This window comes from Procambarus clarkii, chromosome 56, assembly GCF_040958095.1.
Source record: "Procambarus clarkii isolate CNS0578487 chromosome 56, FALCON_Pclarkii_2.0, whole genome shotgun sequence".
NCBI lineage: Eukaryota > Metazoa > Arthropoda > Malacostraca > Decapoda > Cambaridae > Procambarus > Procambarus clarkii.
The window spans coordinates 23,134,351-23,156,659 of NC_091205.1; the positions used below are offsets into that span (position 1 = coordinate 23,134,351).

The following is a 22,309-nucleotide window of genomic DNA, read 5'->3' on the forward strand; positions in this document are numbered from 1 at the left end:
AGACGAGTGAGCAGAAAGTGCGGACAGCTATGGTAGTTGAACTGAATTAGTGACTTGGATTAAGGGAACTTATGTGGCAAAGGAACTCTGACCGGACCCCTGTAACTAACAACGCCTCATAACACTCACAGGATTACACCTGATCATACTATCAAGAAACAATTTAGACAAATAAAAAACAAACACAAACTCCTAACTATATAACAACACCCACTTAAAATCCCTCTTGCATTTCTGGGGGCAGGATAAATGGTCATTTTAATCCAAATCCCAATTGTTGCTGCGGCACGTTAAATCTTGTTTAAGTCGTTATTGTCGTTGGAACATGATAAATGTTAACCTGAACTAGGTGAACAGGAACCTCAGGTGGAAGGAAATGTCGCCTAAGCGATACTGCATGATGCGGGAATCAAATCCTTTTTTTTTGTGGCCAAACTGCGGCTGTGTACCGTAAAACATGCAAATATCTTGTAAAACACACCACTGATTGAGGGGTGTGGGCAGCACACTACAGGCAGAGGGCAGGTGTGGGCAGGTGTGAGCAGCACACCTGCCAACTTCACAGAGCATCGCGACACGCTCAAGAGCTCCTCACTGCTACTTTAAAATCTCAACTCTTTCTCCCTACGCTCGCAGTTACTTAATAAGATAACACTGATTACTGATTGTTCCGGCCCAAGCCTTTTCTGGTGAGATGAGCGGGGGAGAGAGAGAGAGAGTAAGAGAGAGAGAGAGAGAGAGAGAGAGAGAGAGAGAGAGAGAGAGAGAGAGAGAGAGAGAGAGAGAGAGAGAGAGATAATAACACATTCACTTCAATCTTCACACAAAAGCTTTATTTAGGGAGGCAGAAGTTAACATGTTATCGTGGCTAAGGAGCCTACGGGACTGTGCCAGTCAGCACTAACATAACAATCCTTCAGTGTACAAATTCTCCATACAAGCATTACTTATCGTGGAGTCAGAATCAACATTACCAAATATCCACACCCAAATTGGAGAGTGAAATATGGTCTCCGACAAGGAGGATCAAGGTGGGCCACCCAATTTGCACGGCACCAAGTTATACACAAGAACCGGGAAGCCGCTTCCCCGCCCAGAGAGGCTGTAATTGAATTTTAGAAATATCTTTTGCTCGATCCGCACTTGGCTGGCGTTAGGAAAAATTAAATCAGTTTCCGTGGTTTTGCTTGCGCAGGCGCGTGCTGGACAGCGAGCGCAGCCAAATTATCCCATTTCTTTGTCTCTAGATCAGTATTTCGGTTCACTGAGTAAGAGCCAATTACAAAAGAATGAATTAGTTACCGAGGCCCCATATTCCACGTAATCCATGGAGTATATTATTATACCGGCTCCATATTCCATGGAGCTGGTCGGCCGAGCGGACAGCACGCTGGACTTTTGATCCTGTGGTCCCGGGTTCGATCCCGGGCGCCGGCGAGAAACAATGGGCAGAGTTTCTTTCACCCTATGCCCCTGTGACCTAGCTGTAAAATAGGTACCTGGGTGTTAGTCAGCTGTCACAGGCTGCTTCCTGGGGGGTGGAGGCCTGGTCGAGGACCGGGCCGCGGGGACACTAAAGCCCCGAAATCATTTCAAGATAACCTCTCAAGATAGTCGTATTGACACCCGGGGCTGACGTGTGGTCGTCTCTGTTCACTTGGGAGTATTGCTTTACATACAAAATATAATGTTAAATCTTTCAAGCCATATGTGAACACCAGCACCAGTGGTGTTCTAAACCGGAACCCAGCGAGTCTCTTCGGCAACAAGTGCGTGCAACCTCACTCGTTGCTATGACTCCAGCGGAGGTAATCCCATGTTTTCAATCTCAAAATAATCATTACATAACTGACAAAACGAGGAAGGAAGGAATTATCAGGGGAAAGCGCCAAGCCATTACGACTATATAGCACTGGGAAGGGGTCAGGATAAGGATTTGTGATGGGACGAGGAAAGGAATGGTGCCCCAACCACTTGCACGGTCGGGGATTGAACACCGATCTGCATGAAGCGAGACCGTCGCTCTACCGTCCAGCCCATGTGTCGGATTAAATGATTCAAGGGTACTCCTGATATGGTTAAAATGAACACACAATAATTCACCAGTGTATATCATATCTGTATGATAGTCTTCATTCATACAGGAAAGCAGGAGAAGCAGACTGTTCAGCAGTAAATACGTTAGCCTTGGGATGTGTGACAAATTGCCTCTTTAATTTTATTCACTGTGATAAACAGAATGAAGATGGAACACTCGAGGAATGGAATATTGGAGACACAGTTATAAAGATGATCCTATCAGTCAATCCTCGAGACGAAACCCGTTTTTTAGGGTACATTAAAGTCGCCCTGGCACCGCTGCTCACTGTGAGACACACACAAACACACACACACACACACACACACACACACACACACACACACACACACACACACACACACACACACACACACACACACACACACACACACGTTACACACATACACATGTCACTACCCATGTATTTACAACACAGTAACAGTGAATGTTGTGTGTGTGTACTCACCTATTTGTATTCACATATTTGTGCCTGCGGGGGTTGAGCTGTGGCTCTTTGGTCCCGCCTCTCAACTGTCAATCAACTGGTGTACAGATTCTTGAGCCTATTGGGCTCTATCATATCTACATTTGAAACTGTGTATGGAGTCAGCCTCCACCACATCACTACATAATGCATTCCATTTGTTAACTACTCTGACATTAAAAAAAATCTTAATAATGTCTCTGTAGCTCATTTGGGTCCTAAGTTTCCACCTGTGTCCCCTTGGTTCGTGTCCCACCCGTGCTGAAGAGTTTGTCTTTGTCCACCCTGTCAATTCCCTTGAGAATTTTGTAGGTGGTTATCATGTCTTCCCACACTCTTCTGTTTTCCAGGGATGTGAGGTTCAGCTCCCTTAGCCTTTCCTCGTAGCTCATACTTCACAGTTCCGGGACCAGTCTGGTGGCATTTGTGTGTGTGTGCGCGCACGCGCGCGCGTGTGTGTGTGTGCAGAAACGGAGAGATCCATGAGAGTGAATAATTAAACAAGAAGCAAAAGATCAGGAGGCTGCGTCAATAGGTTACTTACACAGTTGGGCATCACCCACGACAAACTATAATACTATGCTGTGATGTATGCAAATAAGATTAACAAATGTCTTTGTTTGGCTGTCATATACAGCCAACAAAGACTCTAAAATGCTGTGTGACAGTCAACAAAAAAGTAAACACAAAATTATTGTGTAGAAGTGAAAGAAAGCAGAAAACAGCACAAACATTAAAGCAAGTGGGGACAGCAACAAATAATTAACTCAATCAACACAGACTCGCATTCGTTAAAGGAAGCGAACAGCAGACATAAAAAAGTATTGTTTGAGTGCAAAGACACAAGAGGGGACGGGAAACGTTACAAGGGGAAATACAAAGACACAAGAGGAAGGGACAAGTTACAAGGGGAAATACAAAGACACAAGAGGAAGGGACAAGTTACAAGGGGAAATAACAAAGACACAGGAGTAAATATAGAGGTGAAGACTAGGTATAAGGAATCCTTCCAAGACCTGGCCACGCCGAGTCTAGATAAGACGAATGAGTCGAGAGATAACGAGATGATTTTACATGAGATTTGCAAGAAGAAAAAAAAAAGGTAAGACTGATAGATATGCCCTTCTCACCTAAAAAATCTTAGATTCATTAAGGTGACTCGAAAAAGTTGGTTCGAGTTTTATACGGAGGGTGATGGGGCTGGGGTGATGGGGCTGGGGTGATGGGGCGGGGGTGATGGGGCGGGGGTGATATGTGGGAGGGTGAAGGAGAAGGTTAATGGGGGCGTGGGATGACCTACGAGTGGAAGAGATCCAGTGCATGACACGATTTGTGCAGAAATTCGACAATTTCTGTGCATATAGCTGTCAAGACATAGACATTCTATACAATTCTGCACATCAAATTACTTAATCTGACCTCAGGTCGAGTCACGTATAACGAAAAGGACACAAACGTACCACACTCGACGGAATAAGGAAATTAGGAACGTCTGATAGTGGTCGAGTGAGGGTTAGGTTCGGCCTGTCCTCACACTTAATGAACTTAAAATTTTATACTATCCACCGCAGCGTGACAATACAAGTGTTGCAGTGATATTAAAGCACCGCAACACTCACGCTTCCTCGGATTAATACACATCGGCCCCGATAGGTTAAGTGAGTTGCCTTGGTTGAAACGCTTCTAATTAGGAGAAAAAGTTCTGTAAATTTGGCGCTTGTCAAACCGTGAGAACGGACAGGTGGCACGGGCATGTATAGCCCGTAAGTGGAGGCCCTTTGGAGCCATTACAAGTGTCAATAGCTGATACTGGAGATCTGTGGATGTGGATCACCACATACCCACGCTCCACTATATAGGACCATCACATGCCCACGCTCCACTATATATGATCACCATATGCCCACGCTCCGTTACGACTCAACAATTTACTATTACTCTGGGATTGCGGTTAGCAGGCTGAGAGCTTTTCCTTCTCACAGCTCATGATAAGCCTTATCCTCTGGAACACGACCCGCCAATCGGGTAACTACCAGGTACCCAATTACTGCAAGGCGAACAGGGGTGAAAAGTTAAAAAAATGGTGCCCAGTCAATCCTTTCAGGTGATTATATCTGGCGAGTTCGTGGGGGTGAACTTTCCCTCCATGAAACACACTAACGTTTGTGATCATAGTTGAAGGTTACGCCAGTGATCTTAATTATTAGATATTACTAACCTGTAATAACGTCTCATTACCTTAACAAACGACAAGTTCTTTTTACCCATAATAGACAATTTTGCCACCTTTTGAGGCATAAAATACCTGCAGCCAATGTATCAAAAATATTACGCCATATTTTGGCTGCCATGAATAACACTTCAGAGGTTTGGTATTTGATGTGACTTCCGATAAATGTTTTTTTTTTTAATTAATGAGGAGTGTTTGGTTCATGTTTATATTACATGTTTATTACTTGATTACTTGGAGAAATTTACGCTTCGGAATGTTTATGGTCAGTTTTGTTTATTGGTTTATATGTGTTTATTTCAATATATTCACCTGAATGGGTGTGTAGTATATATATATATATATATATATATATATATATATATATATATATATATATATATATATATATATATATATATATATATATATTTGCCTCCCTCGTGCTAAAGAACTTCTTTCTAACGTAGGATTTCATCTTATAATTGTATTAATAAATATGTCTTTTCTGCTCATCTTGTGTATCTAAATATTAGAATAAAGTGCTTTACACCATTCAGAACTTAAGTTTTCATCTATTGATCTGTCCTCGTGTCTAAAGCTCGAGTCATTGGCTTTCTGCCGCAAAATTACTTCATTTTCTCCAGCGCTTAGGATGTTGCGAATTATGTAGGCTTATACTATCCAATTATTTCCTGCACGGGAGATACTCGTTTCGCGGTTTTCATTTTATTAAAGGTCAATTATATGACCTTTAATAAAGGTTTTCTATATGGTTTTCATTTTATTAAAAGGTTAATTATATGATTTTGGCTGATAACTTCTCCTGTATTTAATTTATTTGAATAAGGTGAATTTGGAGTATTTGATATTCGTTAAATGCCATTTTGTGCCATGTGTCATTTATATGCACTTACTACAATACAAATAGACCAGCTCTATCTCTTCGGAGTTGGAGAGTTGTGATGTAAGGCGCTGAAGGTACATCAATATTACTCTGTCTTGGAATTTAACTGATAATTGGAGGACAAAAGTCTCATATTAGAAGCGAGTTCCTATATGATCTAATTTGTGGGTTGAAAAGTTAAAAACCTCAGGGAATATAGGTATTGAACGACTCTCTGAAGACATCTGGTAAACTTCAGAGTTCCATCACTCTTCATATATAATTAATGTGTAGCTGGATTAAAGACTAGATTCTTGTTGTCAAGTCTTACATTAGGAAAGTATATTTGAAGGTTCCATGAGATATGTATCTATCGAGTATTTTTTCTGGGGTATCAATAATGTGTTCAAAATCGCCCCCCAAAGATAGTTTAATGGGTTTCATATATATGTTTCATGGTCACTAATATTTTTCCTGATAAATCCGGCCTGAAATTATTGACATAAACACAGTCCTCTGGAATTAAATTCAGGATAATATCAGGATAAACGTTCCAGAGAAGCATTCTATCACAATACCTCGGGGTGGGGGGGGATGCCTGTCACGTATCTTCATAATCGACTTGATAATAGTCCTAAAGGACCGAAACATCGTCATCTTATTATCTTGTAGTGTGTGGTTTGGTCAACATTAAGTCTGTATGTACTGTATGTATCTGTACTGTTGCTTAAATTAAAGAACAGATTCCATAATGAAGTAGTTTATGCCATTTATAATTATCAGTTAAAATTTAATATAATTTGCTAAATTTCCTGAACAATTCATATATGTTAACTTACTTCTCATTTAGTACTGATAAACAAATTAAATTAACTATTTTAAGTTATTTTTAATTATTAAAAATAAAATTTTTAAAGTTATACCCGAAACGTTTTCCATATTAGTTGCCTTAATTCAATATACATTTTTTGTACCTACTAATTAACCACTGAATAATGTTCTTATGAATATATTTTGTAATTACAATTGTAGTCTCCAAGAAGAGAAAGTCAGTGTCTCATTAAACAATTACAACTTTGGGAAATAAGTTCCACTCAGTATTTTCCCATAAACCCTTGATAACGAGTTATTCAATACCCGTTTGATGAACAATATTTTGATCTTACAATGATATTCTTTCTCAAAGGTTATGCACTGCAAAATGGTCATATTTGCCCTTGCAATAACTTAAGCCTCCAAAAATCTTTCCTGAACAAAACTTCGAGGTCAGCTATGTGTCTCATTCTGAAATATTTAGCGAATATAACATTCACTCGTGACCTGAATATCTGGTCCAGACAAGGACGAGGAAAATATTATATATTCTGAAATTTATTCAGCAAACTCACATTGGCTTATTTCCTGGGAACTCACAAACCTGTGTAAGTATCCAGACGCTCCTACAGGAGGCACTGAGGGTGGCCGTCATCTTCAGTATCATCAACATTTATGTTGTGGCCAGTGCTTCTTGTCACAATACTCCACAACACTGGTGGTGCTTCACAACACTGGTGGTGCTCCACAACACTGGTGGTGCTTCACAACACTGGTGGTGCTCCACAACACTGGTGATGCTCCACAACACTGGTGCTCTACAACACTAGTGATGCTCCACAACACTGGTGGTGCTCCACAACACTGGTGGTGCTTCACAACACTGGTGGTGCTCCACAACACTGGTGATGCTCCACAACACTGGTGGTGCTCTACAACACTGGTGATGCTCCACAACACTGGTGGTGCTCTACAACACTGGTGGTTCTCCATAACACTGGTGGTGCTTCACAACACTGGTGGTGCTCCACAACACTGGTGGTGCTCCACAACACTGGTGGTGCTCTACAATACTGGTGATGCTCCACAACACTGGTGGTGCTCTACAACACTGGTGGTTCTCCATAACACTGGTGGTGCTTCACAACACTGGTGGTGCTCCACAACACTGGTGGTGCTCCACAACACTGGTGGTGTTCTACAACACTGGTGGTGCTCCACAACACTGGTAGTGCTCTACAACACTGGTGGTTCTCCACAACACTGGTGGTGCTCTACAACACTGGTGGTGCTCCACAACACTGGTGGTGCTCCACAACACTGGTGGTGCTCCACAACACTGGTGGTGCTCCACAACACTGGTGGTGCTCCACAACACTGGTGGTGTTCCACAACACTGGTGGTGCTCCATAACACTGGTGGTGCTCCACAACACTGGTGGTGCTCCACAGCACTGGTGGTGCTCCACAACACTGGTGGTGCTCCACACCACTGGTGGTGTTATTGACAATATTAGGCCAACAAGTTACTGATATTAAACTAACACAAAACTTTATGAACTTCATAAATAAATTAATAAACTATTGTAATGAATGAACGAATATTCTGTGTCATATCGTCAAAATAAACATCAACCTGTCAACAACTCAACATTTTTCAGCAACTATTCAAATAAAAACACACAAACTGGAAATAAATAAAAAACATAAAATCCTGGATAACTAAAAACAGAACAGTGACAAAAACAAACAAGACTGTCAGAACTGACAGGTCAACACGCTTGACCAGTTCTTGCAAACAATGAAATAATAAGAGCTTATCTTAATAGTCACAAAGGCTTTTGTTTACTATTATGGCACAGTGGCACAGCCTGTCCTCACACTTGATGCACCATAATTTTTGACTCAACTAGAACGTAAATTTCCCGGTAGCAGGTGATTTATTTAATAATAATTCATTTAATGAAGTGAAAAGTACGATAATCATGATGCTACATCAGACTAATGAGAATCTACTTGAATAGGATATGTGGACTGCATGAAATTGAACGTGTTTGGTAAGGCAAAATCGCCTCATATCTGATACCTGTCAAATCGGGAGAGAATGGGTTGGATTTACCCCCATGCAGTTACACAAGCAATTGACTATGCATGTTCCGTGGAGGGGAGATTCGAGGCTATTGCAACAGGCTGTTGACGCATACACGGAGTTAACACCACTCAGCCATACTTGACACAAGGCCTCGAACCCTCTTCTACTCATGAACAAATCCACAAGGGCCGTGACGAGGATTCGAACCTGCGTCCGGGAGCATCCCAGACATTTGATGCATCACGTTAGTGTGATCTCTGTGTGTGATCCTCTTCAACTCTCTTCAAATGTTGACTTCATCACCATAACAATTTCATACTTAACACCTGTTGAGTTTAAGTGTAAAACATGATAAAAACCACTGATGAGTATGACCAGCGTGAATATTACAGAACATTTATCTACAAGAACGACAATACAAAAATGTGCACTTTCAAAATACATGAAAGATGGTCATAAATATTCATACAGACCGAGGCGAAATGGACACTTGGAATGCACAAGCGTCTCGACACTGGACGTGCATTAACATAACTCATCGATTGTTCACTCAATGGACTTGAAAGAGTGCGAGAAAAAACTATATTTTATTCAGGAGTAACCAGGGTGAGGCAGGCACTCTTCACACTCCAAAATAGAGTTGTGGCAGAACCCAAGCCAACAGCCACTCCATAAACCCAGCGATATATATATATATATAGAGAGAGAGAGAGAGAGAGAGAGAGAGAGAGAGAGAGAGAGAGAGAGAGAGAGAGAGAGAGAGAGAGAGAGAGAGAGAGAGAGAGAGAGAGAGAGAGAGAGAGAGAGAGAGAGAGAGAGAGAGAGAGAGAGAGAGAGAGAGAGAGAGAGAGAGAGAGAGAGAGAGAGAGAGAGAGAGAGAGAGAGAGAGAGAGAGAGAGAGAGAGAGAGAGAGAGAGAGAGAGAGAGAGAGAGAGAGAGAGAGAGAGAGAGAGAGAGAGAGAGGAGAGAGAGAGAGAGAGAGAGAGAGAGAGAGAGAGAGAGAGAGAGAGAGAGAGAGAGAGAGAGAGAGAGAGAGAGAGAGAGAGAGAGAGAGAGAGAGAGAGAGAGAGAGAGAGAGAGAGAGAGAGAGAGAGAGAGAGAGAGAGAGAGAGAGAGAGAGAGAGAGAGAGAGAGAGAGAGAGAGAGAGAGAGAGAGAGAGAGAGAGAGAGAGAGAGAGAGAGAGAGAGAGAGAGAGAGAGAGAGAGAGAGAGAGAGAGAGAGAGAGAGAGAGAGACATCAAGAAATACAGAGAGACAAGACAAGAGTTTGGGATTATGTAGCCATCTACACCTGAGTAGTAAACCTGAACTAAAACTTCCTGCAACAAAACTTCAAGTTAGTTACGTTATAAAGTAAACTCACAACTAAATAAACACAACTTAAATCTTCAAGTTCTCTCCCTAAATTCTGGCGACTGAGGCTTCCGTTCCTACCCTAAAGACCAGCGAAAAATCTTATAATGAAGCTCTTTCTTCTGCGCATTAACCTTAGCATAATATTAAATATATTAAGTGTGAATATATTTGTGTGATCTAGCGAGAAGTGAACAATTTCAATAAAAAGCACCCTATTACAGCCTTCATCTCTCACTCGGCCTCTCTCTCTCTTTCTCACTCTTTCTCTCTCTCTTAATCACCCAGCCCACAAGCATTCACTATCTTCATTACGTTAAATAGGTCTTTGCATAATAAGACATTTAGTAACGTAAATTCTTAAAAAAATACTTAAAACTGCATGCAACTCTACTCTATCATTTGACCAAAAATCTTCAAGTTGCTAAAATCAGAGTAAACCATCTAAAAATCCCCTCACGTCTGCATGTCATAATTTATACCGATAACCACTAGTATTTAATATGTCTAATAATGAGCACATATATCACTTAAATATTTAAATGAATGGAAATAGGACATGCGCAGGACATTTATGTCTGACGTGCTTCAGTAAATCCCGTGAATAATGAACCAGCCAAACATTTATAAACCAAATAAATATCTGCTGTGTTATGTGCATTTTGCCACTACAGTAGTCAAGTTTATTTTCAAATTATTTGATTACGAGTAAAATGAGTGCCATTCATGCGTGCTGAGAATAGAAAAGTGTAGGGCTGATGAGTGCAGAGACTGGAAGAGTGAACCGTTTATGATGCCAGAGACTGGGAAAGGTACCGTGCAGTGATACCACTTACTCTGAGACGGGGAAAATGTACCGTGCAGTGATACCACTAACTCTGAGACGGGGAAAATGTACCGTGCAGTGATACCACTTACTCTGAGACGGGGAAAATGTACCGTGCATTGATACCACTTACTCTGAGACGGGGAAAATGTACCGTGGGGTGATACCACTTACTCTGAGACTGGGAAAATGTACCGTGCAGCGATACCACTTACTCTGAGACTGGGAAAATGTACCGTGCGGTGATACCACTTACTCTGAGACGGGGAAAATGTACCGTGCGGTGATACCACTTACTCTGAGACGGGGAAAATGTACCGTGCGGTGATACCACTTACTCTGAGACGGGGAAAATGTACCGTGGGGTGATACCACTTACTCTGAGACTGGGAAAATGTACCGTGCAGCGATACCACTTACTCTGAGACTGGGAAAATGTACCGTGCGGTGATACCACTTACTCTGAGACGGGGAAAATGTACCGTGCGGTGATACCACTTACTCTGAGACGGGGAAAATGTACCGTGCGGTGATACCACTTACTCTGAGACGGGGAAAATGTACCGTGCGGTGATACCACTTACTCTGAGACGGGGAAAATGTACCGTGCAATGATACCACTTTCTCTGAGACGGGGAAAATGTACCGTGCAGTGATACCACTTACTCTGAGACGGGGAAAATGTACCGTGGGGTGATACCACTTACTCTGAGACGGGGAAAATGTACCGTGGGGTGATACCACTTACTCTGAGACGGGGAAAATGTACCATGCGGTGATACCACTTAAAATGAATACTGAATACAATGAGTGTTTAGGCTCCACGAGAGCGTGGGCTAGAAGTATTAGTGTTGGGCCACAGAGTGAGGGTAAACAGAAGTGTATACACCTGTTCTCGTCACGAAATATATGCTTAATGCAATCGCTCCTAGAAATATCGCCAGAAACCGATTCTCTGAGAGGAGAGATAACGACATGTCTACAAGTGTCCCCTCTGACCCCCGCATTACCCATTGTCTGATTGGCTTTCATCCCGTCTATTATTCCCCTATTTCTTTACCTATGTGTGATTACTTCACCTTAACCCTCACACAACTTCACCTCTCTCACATGTGTATTTAAGAAAAATATGCACCCTGTATATATATATATATATATATATATATATATAATTATTTATATATATATATATATATATATATATATATATATATATATATATATAAATATATATATATATATATATATATATATATATATATATATATATATATATATATATATTATTAAATATGACCGAAAAAGTAAGATTAATAATTCTAACACGAATTTTCTCTATCTTTCTTACGTTTCTTTTCACTGTTGATGGTAATTCAAAGATCAATTCTCCAAAATTCATTTTTATTTCTAGTCTGACGCGACACTTCAGCGCGTTTCGTAAAACTTATTACATTTTCAAAGACTTTAGTTTACAAACACAACTGAAACTGAATAGAGCTTACATATCTTCGAGGTTTATATCTACATTTGGGTGAGGTGGATGAGGTGAAAAACGAACTTTCAACAATGGGTATTCAATGGGTATTAAATTCCAACACAAGACAGAACACGAAACAATGGGTATTGAATGGGTATTAAATTCAAACACAAGACAGAACACGAAACAATGGGTATTGAATGGAAGTTATTGTAGAAAGCCTATTGGTCCATATTTCTTGATGCTGCTTACTTTTTTGGTCATATTTAATAATATATGTCTACAGGAAAGACTGCTACCAAAATATACTAATATATATATATATATATATATATATATATATATATATATATATATATATATATATATATATATATATATATATTAATTAACACAAGACAACCATTTCCTCTGTGACAAACACCATAATCAATTAAACAACCTAAAATTAGACACTAAATATATACCTTAATTGTAAAGATTGCAGAAAATAAGAAAGCTTCATGGTTTGGTTGATGTCATTTGTGCTTGACGAATAAGAGAGAGAAAAACCTGAGCATCATCAGTAATAAAAATATAAATAAAAACGTATATACCTTCCCCACTCCCTCAAATAAAAAAAAAAGAGCATCATTCAAAAAATCAGCTAATTGTCTCTGCACCAGAAAGCTCGGAAAAAATATAAAAAGAAAATTGTTCATTAAATTTGCTTCGGAACGATGGAACGAGTAATGAATTCATGCAACGAATTGAAGGAAAGTAACGTTTACAGTGACACATAGCACATGCTGCCCAGAGCCAACATTTAATAAAAGAGTAAGCTCCGGCAAATTGGAAAGGAATTGATTGAGCAGGATGGATGCGCACTTCAAACTCACCAGGCCACTTGACATATTTGTTTTCAAACCGGAGTGGAGGGGGGGGTACCCACACACACACACACACACACACACACACACACACACACACACACACACACACACACACACACACACACATACACACACACACACACACACACACCGAGGGGACGCCGGTGGCAGTGTGGACAGCACGCTGTACACGTAATGCTGTGACCCGGGTTCGATTTCCGGCGTCGGCGAGAAACAAAAAATGGGCAGAGTTTTTGTGACCCTGATGGCCCTGTTACCTAGCAGTAAATAGGTGTCTGGGAGTTAGACTCCTGTTACGGGCTGCTTCCTGGGGGTATGTGTGTGGAAAAAAATAGTAGTAACACTTAATTGATTGACAGTTGAGAGGCGGGCCGAAAAAGCAGAGCTCAACCCCCGAGAGCACAACTAAGTGAATACACACACACACACGCGCGCGCGCGCGCAGATTGAACACGAACAAGGAACTCAGATGAAAACTTAGTTCCCAAATGAGCCACAGAGACATTAGAAAGAATTTGTTCAGTGACAGTGTAGTTTAAGAATTGGAATGCATTAGGCAGTGATGTGGTGGAGGCTGACTCCATACACAGTTTCAAATGTAGATTTGATAGATCCCAGTATGCTCAAGAATCTGTACACCAGTTGATTGACAGTTGAGAGGCGGGACCAAAGAGCCAGAGCTCTTAACTCAGCTTATAATGAATGTAAGACACACACACAAACCTATGCTATCACACATACACACAATATATATATATATATATATATATATATATATATATATATATATATATATATATATATATATATATATATATATATATATATTATAGGATTATAGGATGGATAGCTATTATGACCGATAACAATTTCCTGAATCGATTCTGCAGATAATCTCCCTCACGGCTGGGCTTAATTACAGCCATCAGGTGATCGTGTAACGACTTATAAAACAGAGCAACATTTCATGCACGATATTTCTTATCAGAATACAGAAGAACACTCAACATTGTTGACTGATAAGAGTAACAAGTTTTTTTAATTGGAGTCGATACGAAGAGAATATAATAGACAGGATCCACTTGGGTAACAGTCGGCCATTTATAATGGGTAAATGGGTAATTAATGATGAGTCAATGGATTATATATATATATTTTGGGTTAAAATATTTTTCATATATGGTTATTGGTTTCATTCATCATATACAAGAAAATCATTTATATTGATACCATGAAACCATGAAAAATTCGGAAATTCATAATAGATCAATTCGAAATCCACAACAGGTAAGTGAATCATTTATAACGGGTTAGTGGGTATTTCACAAAGGCTCAACTGAACATGCTTAGTTTTTCAACCGGTCGTTCACAATGAAACAATGGGTCACGCATCGTATGTTAGGAGATTATTGAGGCTTTAACGATAAATCAGTGACCTTGTAATCCTTCAAACAACACTACTCATTCATAACACTTCATTTATAATGGAATAGTCAGTAATTCCTTGTCAGTGGATAAATCCTAATGGGTCTGTATATCGTCACAATGGTAAATGGGCTAACAAAAGTCAGTAAGTGAATCACTCATAATAGGTTAGAGTGACACTGTCAGTGAGTCTTTAATGGCACCAGTCATCCATAGAAGGCACACGAGTCATTCAAAATTAATGACTAGTATATATGATTATTCATTAAGTATCATCAGATTGGTTTTAAGTATCATCATTGGTTTCAACTGTATTGTTATTATGAGAACATTTAGTACAAGCATATATAAAACAGAGCTAAATAACAGGAACTTGATATAATACATTTACAACATTCCCGTGAGAACCGCTATTATTCATAAAAATTGAGATTGACTCATATTGACAAATGTCCAATCTACAGCTTGTTATCGGCTGGGACAGTTAATATCTCGCACATACACATCGTAAACCCACCACCACCACCACCTTTTTGATCAAAGGCTCTCACAGTGTAGTGTGGCTGAGTGCGCAGTTCATCACCTTTACCCAGCGTCGTCGTCTGAAATGTTAACGTGTGCATCAAGGACGCTTGCACTAAGTAATGCCCAAAGTGGAGCTCAACTTTTCATTACTTGAGAAATTATTTATTTTCCCACTTTAACAGTGAATTATAACACCAAGAAATTTATAGTGAAATAAGTTAAAATTTTCTGATGTTCTATAATAAAACGTAATACAGTTAAATGCTAACCAGAAAAAACTACAATTAAACAATGATAAAAGTTTCAAGAAATAAAGTCGGTGCTACACAGTCTTCCCAGTTAGGCGCCTTCTTTTAATAATTCTATAAATAATGAAAAAACACCATAAAAGAGCCATCATAAAACATTGAAAACGTAAGTGACTGAAACACTACAACGCAAGAAGCGTTTTATCCCTGTGATCTTCATCTCGTGTCTGTATAAGGACATGCAACAGTTACGGATCCCAAACACGAATTACAATGGATCATTTTCAATTCCAAGACGATGACTTGTGTGCCATCTCTTACGCTAACAGATGGCACACAGGATGGCTAGGAAACTGGTGTTGCATTCACTGCAACACTTAAAACACTTTCTAAGGCATTGTTCTCCTACCCTCCATAAAATTCCAAGGTATTGTCCACAAAATAATTTCCTAAGTTATCGCTCCAAAAATTGTTTCCAAGGTGTTGACCCAGAAAGTGTTTCCAAGGTATTGACTCCAAAAATTGTTTCCAAGGTATTGACTCCAAAAATTGTTTCCAAGGTATTGACCCAGAAATTGTTTCCTAGGTGTTGTCCCCCAAAAAATATGTTAACTCTTTACTCTTGATGTTAACCACCCAATTATACAAACAAAAGTATTCTCAATCTCACCATCTCTGTTATATCATGCTACAGAGGCACAGAGACAGACAGACAGACGGGGCCAAACTCTAAATCCGTCAATATTTCTGTTGGACGGTTAACAGTGACAGAGTATAACATAATAAATAATGAGAGAATAATAGCACAATAAATAGCAGTGTGTAAAGGTGTATTATATAAAACACTCGCAAGACACGTGATAAATAGTTGTAATGCTTCAGGATAATACTTCACACCCACTATGTCACCGTAAACCTGTAAATGCTGGGCACGAGCACAACTTATATATATAAATATGTGTATATATATGACAGTGTCAGACCACGGAGGAAAATTGAAACGGGAATTTCCTTAAGTACTTTCGTATATTAATACATCTTCAGAAGGAGTGATTCAATATTCCTCCGTGGTCTGACACTGTCACATTTTTAATCACGTGTTTATTTTCGTGATTTACACACACACACACACTCTCTCTCTCTCTCTCTCTCTCTATATATATATATATATATATATATATATATATATATATATATATATATATATATAACAACATATATATATATAAAGGTAAGATTAATAATGCTAATACGAATTTTCTCAATATTTCTTAAGTTTTTCTTCACTGTCTGCGGTAATGGAAATATCAATTCTCCAAAATTCATTTTTATTAATAGTCTGACGCCTAGAAGCGTTTCGAAAGGGCTTCATACATTCTCAATGACTTGTTTACACTTAACACTACACATGTGATACACTTGATACACTGTTTATAAGTGTACACTTAACACTACGTAAGTGTAGTGTTAAGTATTTAGGTGTTTTTAAGTGCAGTGAAGTGTTAATGTAGTCATAAGTGTAGTGTAGTGTTTACACTAACACTACCCTTATGATACACTTGATACACTGTGTATAAGTGTACTTAACACTGAACACTACGTAAGTGTAGTGTTAAATGTAAGCAAGTCTTTGAGAATGTAAGAAGCCCTTACGAAACGCTTCTAGGCGTCAGACCATTAATAAAAAATGAATTTTGGAGAATTGATATTTCCATTACAACGGACAGAAAAAAAACCATAAGAAATATTGAGAAAATTCGTATTAGAATGATTAATCTTACCTTTTCGGTCATATTCAACAACATATGTTTACAAGAAAGACTGTTACCAATATATATATATATATATATATATATATATATATATATATATATATATATATATACATATACATACTGGGATTTCCCCAGCCACGGTGGTTGCAATGCCAACACATTCTCAGCTACTGACTCATGTTGTTGTTAAAGATTTGCTACCTGGAACAAAGTTCCAAGTAGCACGGGCTATGGTGATCCCGTAAAACTGACTGATGGTTGGCCAGTTTCAGCCAATACCGCGGCCACATTTTCTGTGGTAGTTACACAGCACAAGTAGTACACATTAAACGCCTAACTACTTACCTGTTCACGTCGTCAGCAAGGAACGCTGAATGTGCTGAAGGAAGTCCCTTTATTCTTCGTCTTTACTGGTTGGACTTATTTTTCCTTTCACTGAAGTTATTATTTGTCGAAATCAAATGTATATTTTCTTGAAAAGCCTGAGTGAAGGAGAGCGTGGAGGATGGGTGACCAAGAGAGCGTGGAGGATGGGTGACCAAGAGAGCGTGGAGGATGGGTGACCAAGAGAGCGTGGAGGATGGGTGACCAAGAGAGCGTGGAGGATGGGTGACCAAGAGAGCGTAGAGGATGGATGACAAGGAGAGCGTGGAGGATGGATGACAGATAGCGTGGAGGATGGGTGACAAAGATAGCTTGGAGGATGGATGACAAGGAGAGCGTGGAGGATGGATGACAAAGATATCGTGGAGGATGGATGACAAGCAGAGCGTGGAGGATGTATGACAAAGATAGCGTGGAGGATGGATAACAAAGATAGCGTGGAGGATGGGTGACAAAGATAGCGTGGAGGATAAGTGACAAAGATAGCGTGGAGGATGAGTGACAAAAAGAACGTGGAAAGAAAACGTTTCACTGGTTATATTTTCACAAGTAATACCATCACAACTACATTTTCCCCTTTTCCAGATTTTCAACCTTTCAACTGTTTCATGGTTCATACATTCCTTGTTGCTGTCATTTTCCTTGACTTAACACGTGTCTCACTTAATCCTCAACATAATCACCGTACCCGTTAACACAATTATCAGTGCCAGAGATCGATCTTTCTATCGAAAACAGCAACAATTATCTGAAATGTCACATGAAGATACGCAAGGCGAAGCACGACTGCTCACTCCCACTGACGCCAAGAAACTGAGTATCAATGGTTGTTATGGGAAGTGAAGATGGAGAGTTGGTGGGGGCGGTTGTTGTGGAAGTGATATCCAATGGCTAGCTAAAGAAATATTAAACACACAAACTCATACATACATACATACATACATACATACATACATACATACATACATACATACATACATACATACATACATACATACATACACTTACACACACACACACACATATACAAATAACGCTGCTAAGCAGTTACTAATTAGAGTTCTATAATACCGATTGATGTATTATAGATGATGTCAGTTGAAGCAAAATGAAGTCAGCCAATGACTGGAGGAAACATCAGACTAAAGCCAGTATGGTGACGTCACAACGATCAGTCAGCTACCATTGGTGCCCCAAATATTAATGATGTATGAAATGAGATTCAATTCGTCCAGTAACAGGTGATGTCAATGGCTATATATTGTTAATTACTTCAGTATGCTAGATGCATTTCCAGCATAAATTTTATGCCCGCACAAATATTAAACAAAAATTGGTAGGCAGGAGTTTAATCATAAACGCTAATTAAGTAGCCTTCGTGAACACAGTTTTGTTTTTATTAAAGAAATAAATACTTATAGAGCAGTAATGAATAATAGAAGATAAACAGTTGTGAGAAATGTTATCTAATAATTCGCTTGATTGTATAATCGTCTACCAAGGGACGATTATACTCTATCAGTTATATGTAGTTAACTGTTAACCACTTCAACCCGCCCTCATTGACCAAGAATTGAATTGAACTGAACTGTCAGGGGAAAGCGCCAAAACATTACGACTATATAGCTCTTGGAAGGGGTCAGGATAAAGATTTGGGATGGGACGGGGGGAAGGAATGGTGCCCAACAACTTGGACGGTCGGGAATTGAACGCCGACCTGCATGAAGCGAGCCTCACCTCGATCGAGAATCAAAAGCATTTTACACCTGAATCGCCACTAATTACACTCCAACTATTATCGTGTTCCAACCCAGCGCTACCTTGAGGCAATGTAAAATTACTATCACCGGTATTTAATAAGTCAGCAGGTGACGAAATACAGATGATAACCGACAGAAGAACTTTTTCATACAGTGTAATAAAAAAAAGTTTTTTACTCCAATAAAAGTTTGTATAACTAAATATTATGTGATTATGCCGTCAAGTGTAGGTGAAGTTTCGTAAGGTAGTTTGGTTACGTTCATTTAGCAAGTAATTACAACACAGTGATGGAAGAGAGCATGTCGTGGACTTACTACCAACTGGGTATAGTAACATACAAATTAATTCATATATTGAAAATAAAAATCATGAACCAGGCGGTTCTTTAAATAATGGAGAGCAAAAACTTTCCGGTTTGGTGTTAGGCTTAGGGCACGATCAATTAATCTGATCACGAGGGTTATAAAGGTCATTAAACACGCTTACTGACCAACCAGCAAGTATACTTTAGCCTTGAACATATTTCAGCACTGAAGTCAACTTTCAGTGTATACTGTATATACACACACAACAAGAAATAGGGTACACCTCAGTGTATATAACCCTTGCCAAACCTGTTCAGCTCACTCTATAGTTTGAACCACATATCTCATGAGTGTTTCACCCACATACTCTAACACAAATAATTGCCAACAGTACCAAAACATTTAACTAAACTTAAGGCTATCTACGCACAACCAGAAAATACAACTAATATTATTTCTTTACTTTAGACAAACAAAAAGTTTTCCATTACACCGCACGAAAACAATTCTGATGGAGCTCTGGTAGGGCGGCGTGGCCACTGGCAGTCCACTCAATAAACCTTTCACACCAATGCCAAACACGAAATTTTACGAAGAATTATAACTTGCAATAAGAATATCAGCAGTATAGACATCTCGCTTTAATTAACCATTTTTGTTCTGGGTAACAAATCAGAATTTAAATGACCGCCAAATATTCTAATTAAATTTCATATAAGAATCATAAATTGTCATTTGTTCAACAGTCCCAGTTCCACAGTGTGCTAAATTAGCTTTTTACAATTGTTTCAGAGAAAACGTCCTCACCTCATCGCTCGTTAGGAATCCTGCAAAATATTAACCTAGAATACAAATCGAAGCCATGACAAATTAGCCATTAATATTTGGAGATGAATATACGAACGCACACCATAAGATGAGGCTAAAGAACAGATTATCTACAATTCACGTATTACAAGCGCGAATTTAATATACCACCAACTTAGGGGGAAACTTGAACCAAATATAAACTATGACCCGATGACGATATGTACACTTAGCGAAAACTTAAGGATCAATAATATTGCCACACATACACACACTCACACACACACACTCACACGCACTACTGCCGGGCATTTAGCTCACTGTCACAACATTTTGTCTGGACGAGTCACTGTGACAACCGGAGCGCTAACCGGGTGGGCGCGAGATCTCTTGATCTACGAGAGAGACTGGAGAGGGAGAGAGGTAGCGTAGCGCGACTGGCTGAGGAGGGTGGCGGGTGACGCTATGGGACGGGAGCCAGGACCGGCGCGCACTGTACCGCTGCTACCCACAGACTGGCCCTCCCTCACGCTCCTGCACCTCTCTCTCGCTCTCTCCCTTTCTCACACACACCTCTCTCTCTCTCTCTCTCTCTCACCTCTCGCTCTCTCTCTCTCTCTGCACCTGTGCACTCTTAGGCTACCACCCCTCTCCTACCACTTCTCCAATCCCTTGGTTTTCTCCACCTGTCCTTACTACTCCTTACCATTTCGTCTTGGCAGGTGCAGAACTCCCCACCCCAGTCTGGATTATCCGATTATTAGAAAAATCGGTACCAGTTGGTTCCTCATGCTAATTACACACATTGTATTTGTTGCAAGTTCCTCGTGGTTTTACCAACCAATCCAACAACTTCCCAACACAATTGTTTTGCTAACTAATCGAACACCATCCCCCCTGCATAATTAGAAACTTATTGACAGCCATCGACTTATTATTGTCTTGACAGCCGGTAACTTGACATAATCTTGACACAGTCGTCAACTTATCATAGTCTTGACAGCCGGTAACTTGACATAATCTTGACACAGTCGTCAACTTATCATAGTTTTGACAGCCTGTCACTTGACATAGTTCTGGCAGCCAGTAATTTGATACAGACGTTAACTTTTAGGGTAATTTTATGGTAAATATTTGTTGTCATTCTCCACACATGTACCCGCATATTTACAGATACATTTGTGCAAAACTTGTGCATATGACTTGATTTGCGTGAACTTGACAAACTTTGGCTATTTTAATCTCTCTCTCTTTCTCTCTCTCTCTGTTTATAACTGACACTATAGGGGTTCAGCCGGAATAGTATTAAAGTTCCACATGAAAACAGCAAGTCAGGAACGGTTTTCTTCTCTCACTTTACTAAAAGCTATACCCCAGAAATTAATCTATTTAATATATTTTTTTCTTCTTAGGTATAAACTAGATTTAATGTCACGGTAGACCCATATTAGCAGTCAGCCAAGGAATGAATGACGGCTGATGGTTCAATGTCTGAGAAAGGCACAACCAGCATGAGACTCTAGATGGATTAGCAGCCTGTGTTAACCAGACCTCACACTAGAAGGAGAAGGGACGACGACGTTTCGGTCCGTCCTGGACCGAAATGTCCGTCCTGGACATTCTCAAGTCGATTGTCGCCATTACAATCGACTTGAGAATGGTCCAGAACGGACCGAAACGTCGTCGTTCCTTCTTCTAGTGTGAGGTCTGGTCAACATACTTTAGCCACGTTATTGTGACTCATCGCCTGCACTTCACAGCCTGTGTTGTAAATGTTGTCTTATGTCTGGTGGTCCACCAAGTTGCGCCAGCTGGGGAACCTTGAAAATATTGTCACTGTACATATCAGCGAGGCCAGTGACCTCCCTCCTGTCTTCAAAGCTCTTTTGTGCTGACCATTCCAGCTGAACAGTCAAGACTAAAAATGAGTAGTTTTGTTAGGTTTTCTACCGTGTCCAGAAATAAAT

General features: G+C 39.9%; 1 protein-coding gene across 1 annotated transcript in view; it reads right to left on the reverse strand.

The window, feature by feature from the left end:
• Positions 1 to 20,848, reverse strand: part of LOC123770736 (uncharacterized) — a 758,174-nt gene extending 737,326 nt beyond the window's left edge. Inside the window, 2 exon segments of the mRNA XM_069305873.1 lie at positions 17,431 to 17,567; positions 20,714 to 20,848. The gene's annotated coding sequence lies outside the window, so the exon portion shown is untranslated.
• Positions 20,849 to 22,309: the final 1,461 nt, after the last annotated feature.